General features: G+C 34.5%; 1 protein-coding gene across 2 annotated transcripts in view; it reads left to right on the top strand.

Annotated features, from left to right (window-relative positions):
* The window catches only part of Nlg-4 (neuroligin 4), a 271,493-nt gene that overhangs the window by 188,662 nt on the left and 68,315 nt on the right, over positions 1-14,516 (top strand). The window lies entirely within an intron of this gene.

Below are 14,516 nucleotides of genomic sequence, written 5' to 3'. Positions count from 1 at the left end.
CTGGGAGGGATTATTCTTCGTGTCGAATCGGGACCGGTTTCTATTGCGCCACTCGTCGTGATTGCTATTTCTCCATCTTGCGCGAGGAAAATGAGAATACGAGTTCGCTTTGCAGCTCTCTTCTCCGGCGCTCGTCCAAAAGGGAGGTTGAATGGGAAGGAAGGATGAAGGAAATAGGCAAAAATAGGAGTCCGAAAGTAACTGCGAGCTGGAGAAAGGCATTACAAGAAAATTTGCCCTCCAAGTTCTGCATATCTCAAAACACATTCTTTTCCCTTAACAAATCCTCGAATAAAACGCAAATCTTGTTGTGGGATCATTAAATACCTGACGAATTACATTTGACCCCGAACGAATAAAAAGTTCCAGTCGTCAATTTTCTTTTTTTACGAGATGTAAAAATCACGTTTTTCTTTTATTTTCTACTAAATAATATATCTGAAAAAAATTTATTATACATTTATACATGATAAATATATTCTTACAAATTTTTTTTTAGTTTTAACAACGTTTAATAAATATAGACAATTAATTTAAACACAACATAGAATAAAAATTAATGTGCTTGTCAAAGATGGTTGCGAGCCTTATTCTAGAAATAAATATTTGATAATCGCCAAGTGCGGATCTTAAAAGTCGGGAGGACATTTAGATTCTCATTTATTCTGTATTTTCGCGTTTCAAGTAAAGAAGAGGAAACCTATTCGTCTCTCGGGACAGTTTTATCGAAATAAAAATGAATTTACGGTGCGTTGAACCCTCTGGAAGGTTAAATTAAGTCGTGACAGACGCGAAGAAATTGAAAGACGATGAAAGAGGAGGGAGGATCGAGGGGGTGGAAGGGAGCGATGAAACGAATTATTTAATTAAAGCTATCCGGTGCACGGTTTCAAAACCTGGCTTCTCTCCCTCCGCTCCTGTCGCGGCAATCCTTTACCGGCTAATTGGGAGAGCAGCCCCCCCCCCCTCTCTTTCTCTCTAATGAGCGAAGAAAGGAGGGCAAAACGACGGGAAACAAAACGCCGGGGGCCGCGGCAAAAAAATCTGAAACCAAGGCGTCCGCGAGAAGGTCCCGGACGGAGATTATCCGTTTTGTCCTCCCAAATTTCTTTCTCGTTGTAATGGTACATATCCTGCGGATTTTTCGCCAACGGCAAACGTGACCTCTCGCCGAAAATCCACGCGGCATTTATCTCGCGATATATAATTACGATGTCCCGAGATTAGTGGAAGGGAATTAAATAAATGCAAGTAGTAAATATGCGCTCGGTAGCGTCCGTTGCATTAATTAATTTTAATTGCACGCACATTCGATCACACGTGCTTTAATAATCGGTGTGGAAATTACGTATTATTTGTTTACATTGAATGTCGTCATCGGGAGGTATTATAAAAGATTAAATAAATTTATAATTATTACATCTAACTCTCTGTGTTTATATATATGTGTATATACGTGAATTATACGTGGCTACGTGCAACTATTAAAAGAAGATTAACTCTGTATAATATGGACGAGAAATATAATGCAATAAAACGGTTTTACAGAGAGAGCTTTAATAGAGTGGAATTCAAAAGAAAATTCGTGGTACTCTTTGTCCGTATATAATGTAACATAAATAATTGAAAAGAGTGTTTTTACAAAAACAAAAGGACTTCCGCGTTAGAAAACCTTTATAATTGTTTTAATTGTTCTGAAAGCAGATAAAAATAAAAGGTAATTTTTGGCTGAAATAATTAACAAGATAACACACACATACACATACCTCGAAAAATTACAGAATCACTTTAGACTCGATTGCAAAAAGCACGAAATTCATATTTATGCAACTTTGCAAAAAATAATCCTGAAGTAATTAATAAAAAAGCATTTTAAACTACGAAGTCTCAGCTTTCAAACTACTCGTCGAGGTTCTTCCTCGACGATGTTTCTGCTCCAAGTTGCGCCACTTTCAAGCAGATCGTGCAAATAAAAAAAAAAGTAGCGAAAAGGGGAACTTTATCTTTGAAATCGTATACAAAACTGAAAAAATCTTTCTCCAAGCTTTGTCCGAAGAGCTTCCGTAAGTTTAAAGTGTCCTCTCTTTGAAATATTTTTTATTTTATTTTTGTTAGAAAATAAGCTAGGATCTCTCTTTTCGTCGAGCGATCCGAAAATGGGTGAATTTTCCGGCTCCGGATTTTTCGCCGACGTCTCTCGGAGATTTTTTTCCCCATCCGCGCGACATGCGGATGCTAGAGTGCAGCTCGCTCTCGGTACATTGTGTACGCATCGCCGCGATAAAATATTCATCGCCAAGTTTACGACTGTCAGCTGTCGTAGTCGTGGAGCATGGTTAACAACACCAGAGAGAGGGGCGAGGGCAGAGAAGGGGAAGGAGAGGAGGGCTTAATATCCGCGCGCGCTAAAGCGCAATTAAATTATTTGTTCCTCTAAAATATGCAACGCCGCGCCGGTTATGCATTCGCTTTTCGCGCGAGTGCCCACGCAACAGGTATTTATGAATGCTATTTAGAAAAATTGCATTCACCGATGGGCGTCCCGAAGTGTCCGGATGATTTACGGGCCGCTGCCGTTTCCCGATGCCTTTCAACAAGCATACAACCTGACATTTTACATACTGCCCCCTTGTGCCTCCCCTGTCCCTGCGTGAAAGCTGTCTTTGGCGATTTTTACATCCGTTTCCGGGAGATCATCTCCCGAGCGCGTTGCTGAAGAGATTGTCGGATTAGGTCAGACGCTGTTGATCAGCAAGAGCGGACATCTCGCGGAGAGTTGCCGTCTTGTCGAATCTCTCGAATTAAGAGCTTTGGGAAATCGGAAATCGGATAACAGCGTTGTTCCTCGACGTTGAGAAATAATTGATGCGAGAGAAGAGGGCATTTTTATTCGTCTTACTTTAATGCTGCGAGTCATTTTGTTGCCTCGCTTTTAAAATATTGACGGATTTATCGCTTTGAAAATTTTGTTTCGCCATCTCTTACATGTATAATGTTCTTCCGGTGCAGAGAGAACGCGTCCTTTTATCTACCCGGTTGGAAATGGATATTGATTATTTTCGTGTCTCGAAGCAAGTGAAACGATAATTCCTGCAATAGAATTAATTAGTACTTCCTCCGTAGCTGTCATTTGCTATTCTAGATCGATGGATCCGTGGCTCGTCCTCTTCGTCGCTCTCTCTCACAAACGAGGGCTGGTAGATCCTTCGGAGAGGCTCGTTAAAGAGCTCAAGGATTAAATGACGAACGCTCACGGTATGACGAGGCAGGGGAAGGATATAGGTCGTCGGATAACAGCCGCCAAATAGACGCGGCTTTCAAACGGATGGCGCCATTTGGCGGAAAAAGCTTCGCCGTTTTATGGCGGCTGCCCGACAATTTGCATGCTCGTTCTTCCTAGTTTTGACGGGCAAACGAGCGCTGAAACGAGCGCTCGTAAGCTTAGTCGCAAAATGCAGGCGCGATCGCTCGCGGGATATCCAATCGCGAATGGTCGCAAGCAAGTCCGAAACTGCCGTCGGCAACAATTATTGGATGGGGAGAGAGAGGGGTGAATAATCATCGGCTCTCCATTTATGGGAGATATAGGTGAAAATTTTATTTTATTTTCCAGATCACTCGCGCTTTGTTTCCGCGATTTTACTCGAGACGTGAACTTTATTTAAAACTTTTTAGTTGCACTATAATCTCTGGATTTCTGACAAAACTTGTTTAACCGAGAAAATAAGATGTTTCAATGAACCGCGAAAGAAAGTTTCATCGATGGTGCAAAAGTAGCGGCAAACTTCTCTCTTCATTTCTTCGCTGCTGACGTATTCTAATTCAAAATAAGCTCCCTTCGGTAGGAAATGATAATCACAATTGTATATCGCGATATATATTGCGATACATATCATATATGTGCGCTGGTCGAAAGGAAGAGAGCCGCCAGCTGATGAATAAGCAGGAATCGCTCCGCGTCTGCTCACACGTGTGTTTATACTACTTGTTTACTTACCTCGTATCTCGTTTCGCCTTCTGTTCCTCGCGCGCGATTTCGCACGTACAAGACACGGAAATAATAGCTAATAGAAACAATACCCTCCAACATATTCCCATCAGACTGTCTCTGATCCGCGTCCGAGTCTCGCCGTTTTACCCCAGGGATGGAAGATCCTGGTAACCGATCGACGTATCCGACGTTTCTTGTTCGCTAAGAATTGCCGCGATCGTTCTGCGACGAGAAATTCGCAAGCTGGGTCCAACTTTTTCCATCTAAATTTAAATCCACACTTTCGAAAAGAAATAATCATCCGCGAGTGTATCTGTGACAAAATTGAGATGCCGATTTTGCGGATAATTCTTCAACGCGGAATTTTAGATTCATCGCGCAAGAATGTTATTGAGAAAGTAAAGCAACGTTTATGTGAAAAAATAATTATTTATTTTCTGACATATTTACAGTATTTTCTTGTATGTTTAAATAATAATTTTCTAACGATAAAACATAAATAATTTTACAAAGTAATAACATATTTTTGCTAATCTTGAATTTTTTAAAATATTTCTAACGTCAAGTATATTTAAAATTATTGAAAATTGAAAGTGTTAAAAATATTTCGTATACATGTATTCGTATACCTATTCAATAGCTTCCTTGCGATATAATAATTACAAAGATTATTCACAAAACGAATTTTAAACTAACAATAAAAGATGTGCCTAATTTTCGACACCATTTTTTAAATCTCATATTTGGACAAAATATTTAGAAAATAAAAATTAAATAAGTCACATCGTTTATACGGATTTCTAACTGTAATAAATAAAAAAAAATTTTATTTTCGATAATAAAATTTACTTTTTTAAATAAAAATGTAAAATATTTCCGATATTGAAGAACTATGTTTCTAATATCGTACACTTAATTCTTAACTTTTTAAATGCTACATTGTTGAAGAAACATTAATTTTAATTTATTAAAATTGTTTCTTTAATTTTTATTAATACATATAGAAAAATAAATCCAAATAGAGATATACAAGTATACGATATTGGGCATTTTTTAGCGATAAATACTCTAATAATATGCTTCTTATTAAAAAAATGACCCCATATGGTTCGTTGACAGCTCAATCGAGACGACGATCTCGAGAACGGACGGAAAAAGGTCGTCATTTTTTTGTAGGAAATTTAGGAGAGCGTGCAGTTAATAATTGACACGGCAAATGGAGCGCATAGTTATGCGCACAGTTGTCCGCATACCAAAGGGGGACGTGATATATTACGGGGAAACGCTATTGTCACGTTATTATTCGCGTGGGGTACCGTCGCAACGTTATCTCGTCAGCCGGCGCGGGATTACGATATGATAAATTAATCAAAATTAGAGCGAATGCTAATTAGCGGTCGGAATGTCCGCATACACCACGCTAGATCGCGTTGTTTCTCAGCATTTGATTGCAGTCCGTGTTCTCTTCAATCTCTCTCATAAGTATGTAAATCGTAAATCGTGACATTACCTGTCTATTAGTTAATTCTTTCAATTTTGAATCTGTTTCTTTCATACCACATATCATCACCTTTCGCTTCTCGCAGAAAAAAATAACTTTCTGATTACTCTTATTCTAAATTTAAAGTAAACTTTTTAATATAAATAATGATTTGAGATTTAATTAAAAGATGATTTTTTAACATATAACTAGAGAGCACATTTTTTAAACGTTTTTTTATTATGAATATAATAATTAAAATTGTTTGATGCAAATTGACGCAGTTTATGTAACGAAAACATACAATAGTTCTCTGTTCGTTTTGATTAGCGCTGCTCTTCTTTGGCATTTTTTTTTTCTTTTTTTTTTTCATAATTACGCTGTTAAAGCATATTGCCACGCTGAAGCAAATTAGCCGAGTGTTTTCCATATAATTTCAAGAAAGAGATCTTATTACTATGCGCTTCAGATACTTTGCACGTTGCTAGCAGCGCTATTTAAGTCAGTCGCATTCAATAAATAAAGCGTCCTTGCAAATGAATATATTTCTGGATACAATTATTTTGTTCCGCGTAAGAAGAAACAGATGTAAGAGTATTAATTAAATTCTTAAAGAGATAGTTGGGAATATGTGAAACAATTTACAAATAATTAGAAATGTGTAATAAACCTAGGATCTAAATGAATTAATTAATGACAATGAATGAACTTCCACTTTTTCTTTGTATAAATTTTTATATCTTATTTTTTTTTGTGTTTCTAGTTCTGTTTAAACAGTGACTGAAGATGACTCAAAGTGGCAAAACGTTTATTAATTTTAAACCAATAAATAATACCTAAAATTATTTAGAAGCTTTTCATTCGCGCTTTTATCTCGCGTTTGCCACTTTTAGCCTTTATTTTAATATTGACATAGTCGTAGTCTTTTCGATGTTTATTTTCTAGTGTACACATTTTAATTGAAAATCGAGGAATTAGAGAGGATTGTATTTTCCTGCTGCGCGCAAGCGGACAGGGGGATGAGATTGCGTGATCACTGGAAATTAATTCGCGATAGAAATTTCTGACAATCGGCTATTTTCCATCGCGAAATGGGTGGCGTTTTACTTTGGCGATGGCGCTTCATATCGTCGTTTTCTACGACGACGCGGTTAAACCGAGGCACGAATTGAAATTTGCCGGCATCCGCGGAACGTCAGGAATGCCGCCGTGATCCTGTCGCTATCCCAAGAGTAGAAGAGATGGGGGAGGGGTGAAAGGGAGTGCGAGAGTAAAGCGAAAAGGCGGTGGTCCAATCGCGTCAACGAGATTACATCGTAGAATTTCATGCCCTCTCTTTTTCTACCTCTCGTATTACCAAAATCAAAATCTCTCCTCTTCGTGTTATCGCTTACGACCGGTTTATACCGGCGAATACCAGCAAGCCGTTTCAGGCACAAGGTACAAGAAACTTGTAACAAGTGTCCAAACAAGCCTCAATTTGCATAAAGATTTCGACTAGGTTTAGGTAATCTAAATGAGAAAAATCTTGATTATAATTTATAAATAATTCAGATTAATTGTGCACTGCCATAATTGAGCGGGTACATATTATTAAATAATTTATATATATATATATATAATATAGAAATTTATTATTATTAATTATTTAATTATATATGATAATTTTTAATTTAAAAAATTAAAAAATTAAATTTTATTTTAACCAAATTGCCTAAATATCTATATTTTTATATTTTTTAAATTATTTTTTCTATATTTCTTTCATCCTTAATTCTAATTTATTTAAAATTTTATTTTAATAAAAATTTAAATAATAAATATAATATATTTTTTTATATAAATATTTATATTTCCCACCAACCACTCTTATTTCGCTTTTTCATCTTTTCATTAATTTTCTCAAAACCTTTACTTATAAAAATAAAAAATTTCAACTTTCATTAAAGATCACGAACTTTTTCGTTGGATTTCTCGCGCACATGAATTACACATAATAAAATCACATGTATAAAATAATAAAAGAAGAAGCAAAAGGAGAAATAAAATAAAATTACCTTAAAAAGAACGAATGCGCTTCATACTCAGAGATGAGAATATTTAGATAAGATCCGAGATAGCTTTATCGTGAAATATTCACGCAGAATCAGGAACTTGTGGAAAGCGCATTAGAAAGGTCATGAATTCGTTAGTCGCCGTAACCTAATCGTCAAACGACACGTTGGTTAAGAGGCGGCGAGGAGAGACGTGCAAAGTCATTCAGCGAGAGAGACACACAGTCTCTCATCGTCGTTGACGTCGTTTCGTAGCTGTTAAGACCGACGTTGTTACAAAAGCGGCGTAATGTGTGCGCGCCCGGGAGCTGCTCTTCTCCGGAGCCAGGCATTAACGGCGCGTTTCTTGCGCGTCTACGAGAACTCGCCGGATTATATAGCGAATGACACTTTTACCCGACCTGCGATCCTGCACGCGTAACGCGAAGAAGCGGAAAGATGTTTCGCGCAATGGTGATGCTGGACGAACGTTTGAGCGACGATAAAATGGAATCTCTCGCGTGTCTTAACCTTTCTAGTAAGTAATAAGAGAACCAACGGAACAGACGAGACAGAAAAGAAAAATTTTTTAATTCGTGAAAGAAACGAAATACATAAAATAAAATAAACATAAATGTATTAAAAAGAATATATTAAAAATTTAAGATAACTCTAAATAAGTGCGACAAATTTTAAGAGATGATTCTTTGTCGAAAATTAAGGGAGGTCTTTCATATAAACATATACTCTTATGTTTCTCTCTGAGAAATTACACTTCGAAGAGGGAGGTGAAAATTAGGTTTTTATTTTTTTCTTAAATTTTGTTTTATATTTTTTAACATTTACTATAATTTTGTTTCGCTTGCTTTTTTTATTTAAAATTCAACTTTTCGTAACTCGAAATCTATGCCATTTAGCACCTGTGCATGATAATATATTTTAATTTTTTTCTTGCAAACTATTGATTTTACGAAAAGAATAAAAAAGTTTCTAAAGAACTCAAGCATTCTAATGCATATTTTTAGACGATCCATTCCGACTCGTTAAAAAGTTCTAATAAAAAACTCAATAGAGGTTGCTAATTTCATCTCCACAATATATCATTAAAAATTATTTTAATTCTCTCGTATTGTTATATTAAAAGAATATTAATATTAAATATCCTTTTTTACTAGTAGAAAATGTCCGCCAATTATCCTTTTTTCTAACTTGTCCAAAATTTGAGAAAAAAAATAAAAACCTAGTTTTTACCTCCCTTTTGGAGAAATGTAACTTCTCAAGGAGAGATATAGGAGTATATATTTATATAAAAGATCCTCTTTAATTTTTGATAAAGAATCATCTCCTAAAATTTTTTGCACTTATTCAGAATCACCTTGCATATTAAATATATAAATATATATTAAATATATTAAATATATATATATATATTTTTAGAAATATATATTTTTATTAAAAAAATACATATAACTTATATAAAGATATAGTATTATAATGTCTCGCGTTTGTATGAGATTTATATACGATCGCGAAATCCCCACATCCTGCTCGATAAATCGTAAGAACGAGGAGAAAAAAGTCGCGCTTTCGAAGAGTCGTTAACGTTACATACGAGCGGAAACGCCAAGTTTTAATAACAGAGAAGCACAGAATGCGCCCCGGCATTTCGTCTCGTTCGACATTTAACCGATCTCACACGCCCATTTCCCTTTGTCGCGCTCGGCCCTTCTCTCGCGGAATTGTTTTTCCTCCGTTTTTCCCGGTTACATTTCAGCTGCCGAGTTCTAACAGTAACGGATCAGCAGAACTCAAAGCTCACCCCTGCATCAACAATGCCTGCAGCTCCTCCTCTCCCTCCGTGAAAGACTGGAGAGAAGGAATAATATCTTAAAAGTCAGGAGACAGCATTGAGTGCGAGACGATAGTTCTTTGTATTCGTATATGTGTGTATGTGTGTATGTGTGCAACATCGGAAACTGCAAAGCGCACGTTCGAAAAAACTTTCCGCGGCCTCTAAAGTGTAACTGCAATAATGTAGTTCTTCTCCGCCATCCCCTGTACGCTTACCTTTTTATTTCATGATTTAAAAGATCGAAATTTTTTAAGTTTTTATCGGAATTTTCTTACGTTCTTTATATTATGAATAATAGGATTTTTTTTATTATTTCGTAATTTAAGATCGAATTCTTCTTAATTTTTTATCAGAACTTCTTTATGTTTTTCATATTATAAATAATATTTTTTTTATTTTGTAATTTAAAATTGAATTTTTTAAAGTTTTTATTAGAATTTTTTTTACATTTTTTATATTATAAATAATAAAATTGTTTTAAAAAAGATGTTGTAAAATTACTGTCTTTCGAGAAATGCAAGAAATATATGTCTACATATAAAAAATAATTTATAATAAAAATGTATTTCAATATTTTTTTTTTAAACAAAACTTTTTAAGACAAGTAATATAATTTTAATTCACGTCTCACTCATTATATATCTTATGTTTTTCTTTTGCAATATTTACGATTAATAAGAGTTAAGACTCGTCAAAAAAATGGGTAGTCTCTTTTATATCTTACATTCGGTATTTATTTAAATACGATCTTTTCCATCGATTGATAATTCTGAAAAAATTCAAGAATTTCATTTCAGAGATTAAATTCCAGCCGAATGCTTTTGATTCGTATTCTTTTACAAGAGACAAAACAATTTCGATCATTTGTTTTTCTCTCATTCAATCGACCGGTTCTTTATAGATTCTTTTACATGCGTTTTTTCCATGCTCGCAGATTATTCAGAACAACTGTTGAAAATTTTCCCGCAGAGAACAATAGTCGTATCAAAAATGATCGTGCGCAGATGAAGTCGCGTTTATTTTCCGCGAGCACAAATACCCCGAAGAGGAAGATGCGCGCGGCAATAAAGAACAATAAAGCTAACTATGTTTGAGATATACTGAGAATACTACTGAGCAAAATCGTAAAAAAATACGGCTAATAAAATCGTCGATGCTTGAGCTAAATTTATATAGCGAGATATTGTTTTTATCAGGAAGAACAGTCTCTTACAATAGCATTTAAAGTCACAAGAAAAAATGTTCAAGTTTATTTTTAAACTTTAGATACACACTATAATTTTTTTAAGTCGTTGAAAAGATCATCTCTCGATAACGAATTATTTTAAGAAGAAATTTTATTTTCATCGATAGTTTGAGCCAGTTGATAGCGATTCTTCAATCTTCGCAAAGTTAGGAATATATAGATATTTTCCAATCCTCGCAAAGTTAGAAATATGTAGATATTCTTCAATCTTGGAGTTAGGAATCCAGGTAGCAAAAGTAATCATTTTGACGTCATTTTGATGTCATAATAATTATTGTTGCTACCTGAATAGATATTCTTCAATCTTTGCAAAGTTAGAAATATATAGTGTCTCACTGTCGCAATATATGTACATTTTTTCTGGAATTACGCATTACTTTGCATTGATTTACAATTTTACAAGGATAAAACAATAATAACCCAGACAAGATTGAAACGTCTTAAAAAGTAAAAATGATGTTGTTATGACGTTTTTTTAATATATATTTTACTAAATATTGTAATTTATGAAATCATTAATATTTGATATTTAATTTGTTCAGATCTAATCTAATTTTGTTTGTATTTTATGTGTTCAAATTTATATAAAACAAATTTTTATTAAAAATGGTTTATTAAATTGATTTTTAAAAATTTCTGAATTTTTTAATCACGAAGTGAAACAAGGCATTTTTTTTAACTTATGATTGGGAACACGTAACTTTTGTTATATCTTTATTATAATATAATATTTTAATTTGGATGTTCCAATTAAATATTTGCAATATTAATTAAAAATTTTTTGCATAATACATTAAACATAAATTTATTTTTCTTAACATTTCTTTTTATAATTATTTTAATTACATTTTTCTTACTAAATTAAATAGTACTAATATTTAAATATTGTATTTTATTTTAAAAAAAGAATTAACATAATTACACCCATTCCGTCGCATTACTTAGAATTATACGGCGCATTACATGGAATTACTTAGAATTCTCGGTAATTTACAATACATGTACAAATTTTTGATGAGTGAGACACCCCTCGATATTCTTCAATCTTCGCGAGATTAAGAATATATATCCAGGTAGCAAAAGTAGTAGTCATTTTGACGTCAAAATGACATTATAATAATTACTGTTGTTATCTGGGTAGATATTCTTCAATCTTGGCGAGGTTTTAGGAACATATACATATAGATAATCCGATTTTCGGCGGGATAATCAAGACAAAAGCGGTCAGAACGAATTTCGTCGTCGACGACGATTCGCCCATAGAACGACTTGTCTTCCATTTGTGGCGTTAAACCGTGAAATTGTCCGGCCGTTGCACTCGCGACTGCGATTGTCGATGCCAGACACGCCGGAAGTCGACTTTATGGCAGCCGAGCGCGCGCGCATTCGGACCAGGCACCTCCGGGGGCCGAAAAGGGGAGTGAAATTGGAACGAAAAAAGAACTGCAGAATAAAAACTAAAAGTTACGGGGCGGTCGCGAGACCCGGTGCCAAAAAGGGTTGAAAGCGCGACGTGAACGCGCGCCATTCTCTCTTTCTCCCCGTCGTCGCTTTTCCCTCCTTCCTCTTTTTTCCTTTTAATTTCACACCCGCGCCAATTTTCGGGCTTTTCGCAAGCGCGAGGGGCGAAAGAGAGAGGTCATCGACGTCGATTTATTATGCCACGCCGAGCGAAAGGAACGCCGGACAAATCGCTGAAAATCCATTCTCAAAAGAGGGAAAGATCGGGCCGTTTATTCCTCGGAGCTCAACAAATGATCGTCGGATAATCAGAGTCTCACACACGACTCATCGATCGTCATCCAATCGCTCGAATATTCCGATCTCAGACGCTCTCGCTGATCAACCTCTCTATATATTCTTATATAACTGAAAGGGAAGAGTCGCGACTTATATAGGGAGATCACAAATTGATCAGGATAAAGACGATCGAATTCCGTTCTCGGATCGCGGCGCATCAATCACCCGCCGGCGAATCGCACCAGGAGCTTTCCGGGATGCACCTTAATGAAATTAATGATATCGGTAGCAGTCGTATATTGCCGGTTAGCCGACGCTCTCGACAATGACGGAATCTAGTTGGCGAAACAACTTCGATAAAGCTCCGGATTCGTTCCGACAGTGATGTATACGCAACACGGACATTTTGGATTTCGACTTCTGTGTTTCATATTTCATCCCTCCTCTTCTCAATTCTCTCTTTCTCTCTTTCCTTTTTATCTTTATTAATAATACATACATTCCTATTTGTTATTTTATTTATTATCTCACTACTTTATATTGCCCTTTCTATTTTTTTATATTATTTTATATTTATTATTCTTATACATTATCTTATTAATTTTTATCTCGCTCCTTTTTGTTTTATTTTTTTAATATTCCTTTATATATTCCTATTGTTATTTTATTTATTATTTCACTACTTTATATTGCCCTTTCTATTTTTTTATATTATTTTATATTTATTATTCTTATACATTATCTTATTAATTTTTATCTCGCTCCTTTTTGTTTTATTTTTTTAATATTTCTTTATATATTTCTATTGTTATTTTATTTATTATTTCACTACTTTATATATTGTTCTCTATTTTCTTTATATATTATAGTCTTTATTTTATATTATATTTATTACTTTTATATATCATTTTTATATCTTACTTTTATATATGATTCACATATGAGGTGTCATATACAGACCGTATTCCCTGCCAAAAATGCATCTTGCCTGTAAGAAATAAACACTGTTTCCTTTCTTTCGCTCTATCTATCTGCTATCGTTTCCGCTCTCGCTCTCTCTCTCTCTCTCTCTCTCTCGCCCTACGCTATTGATAGAGCAGGCAGCATCTTAACCAGTACCGATTCGGAACTAAGCTCGTCTACTTGGCAAATGCCCTTTCGTGCGCCATTCGGCACGGACGTGTACGTACGTAATCGCCTTAGAATCACCGATTCCATTTCAGTGTGCTTGCTGGAACAGATAGCTTCCTCGGTACAGCGGACTTGTGCCTCAGATCGATTCCGGAGAGTCTTCGGTATACCTACGATTCGTAGAATCCAAAATCCACGAGTCTATAATAACTGGCAGGATATCCTGTAATCTCAGATTTCGAACACGACGATTTGTATCGCGCGTGTGTTGTGTTATTTCCATATCTATATGACTCTCCGAGAAGATAGTAGGATCTAAAGAGGATACCGAGGGGTGTCTCACTCATCAAAAATTTGTGCATGCATTGCGAATTACCGAGAATTCCATGTAATGCGCCGTTTAATTCTAAGTAATGCGACGGAATGCGTGTAATTATGTTAATTTTTTTTTTTTTAATAAAATACAATATTTAAATATTAGTACTGTTTAATTTAGTAAGAAAAATGTAATTAGAAATTAAAATTTAATTATAAAAAGAAATGGTAAGAAAAATTAATTTGTGAGATATTATTGTAAATCATATATAGTACCAATGTATTATGCAAAAAATTAAAATTTAATACTTTTTTAAAAATTAATATTGCAAATATTTAATTGGAACACCTGAATTAAAATATTATATTATAATAAAAATATAACAAAAAGTTACGTGTTCCCAATTATAAGTTTACAAAAATGTCTTGTTTCATTTCGTGATTAAAAAATTCAGAAATTTTTAAAAATCAATTTAGAAAACAATTTTTAATAAAAATTTGTTTTATATAAACTTGAACACACATAAAATACAAACAAAATTAGATTAGATCTGAACAAATTAAATATCAAATATTAATGATTTCACAAATTATAATATTTAGTAAAATATATATTTAAAAAAACGTCATAACACACATCATTTTTACTTTTTAAGATGTTTCAATTTTGTCTGGGTTATTATTGTTTTATGCTTGTAAATCAATGCGAAGTAATGCGTAATTCCAGA

This window comes from Prenolepis imparis, unplaced genomic scaffold, assembly GCF_030444845.1.
Source record: "Prenolepis imparis isolate NDT839.2.m4 unplaced genomic scaffold, iyPreImpa1.0 SCAF_14, whole genome shotgun sequence".
NCBI classification, from domain to species: Eukaryota; Metazoa; Arthropoda; class Insecta; order Hymenoptera; family Formicidae; genus Prenolepis; species Prenolepis imparis.
This window is presented reverse-complemented; position numbering and strand designations above follow the sequence as displayed.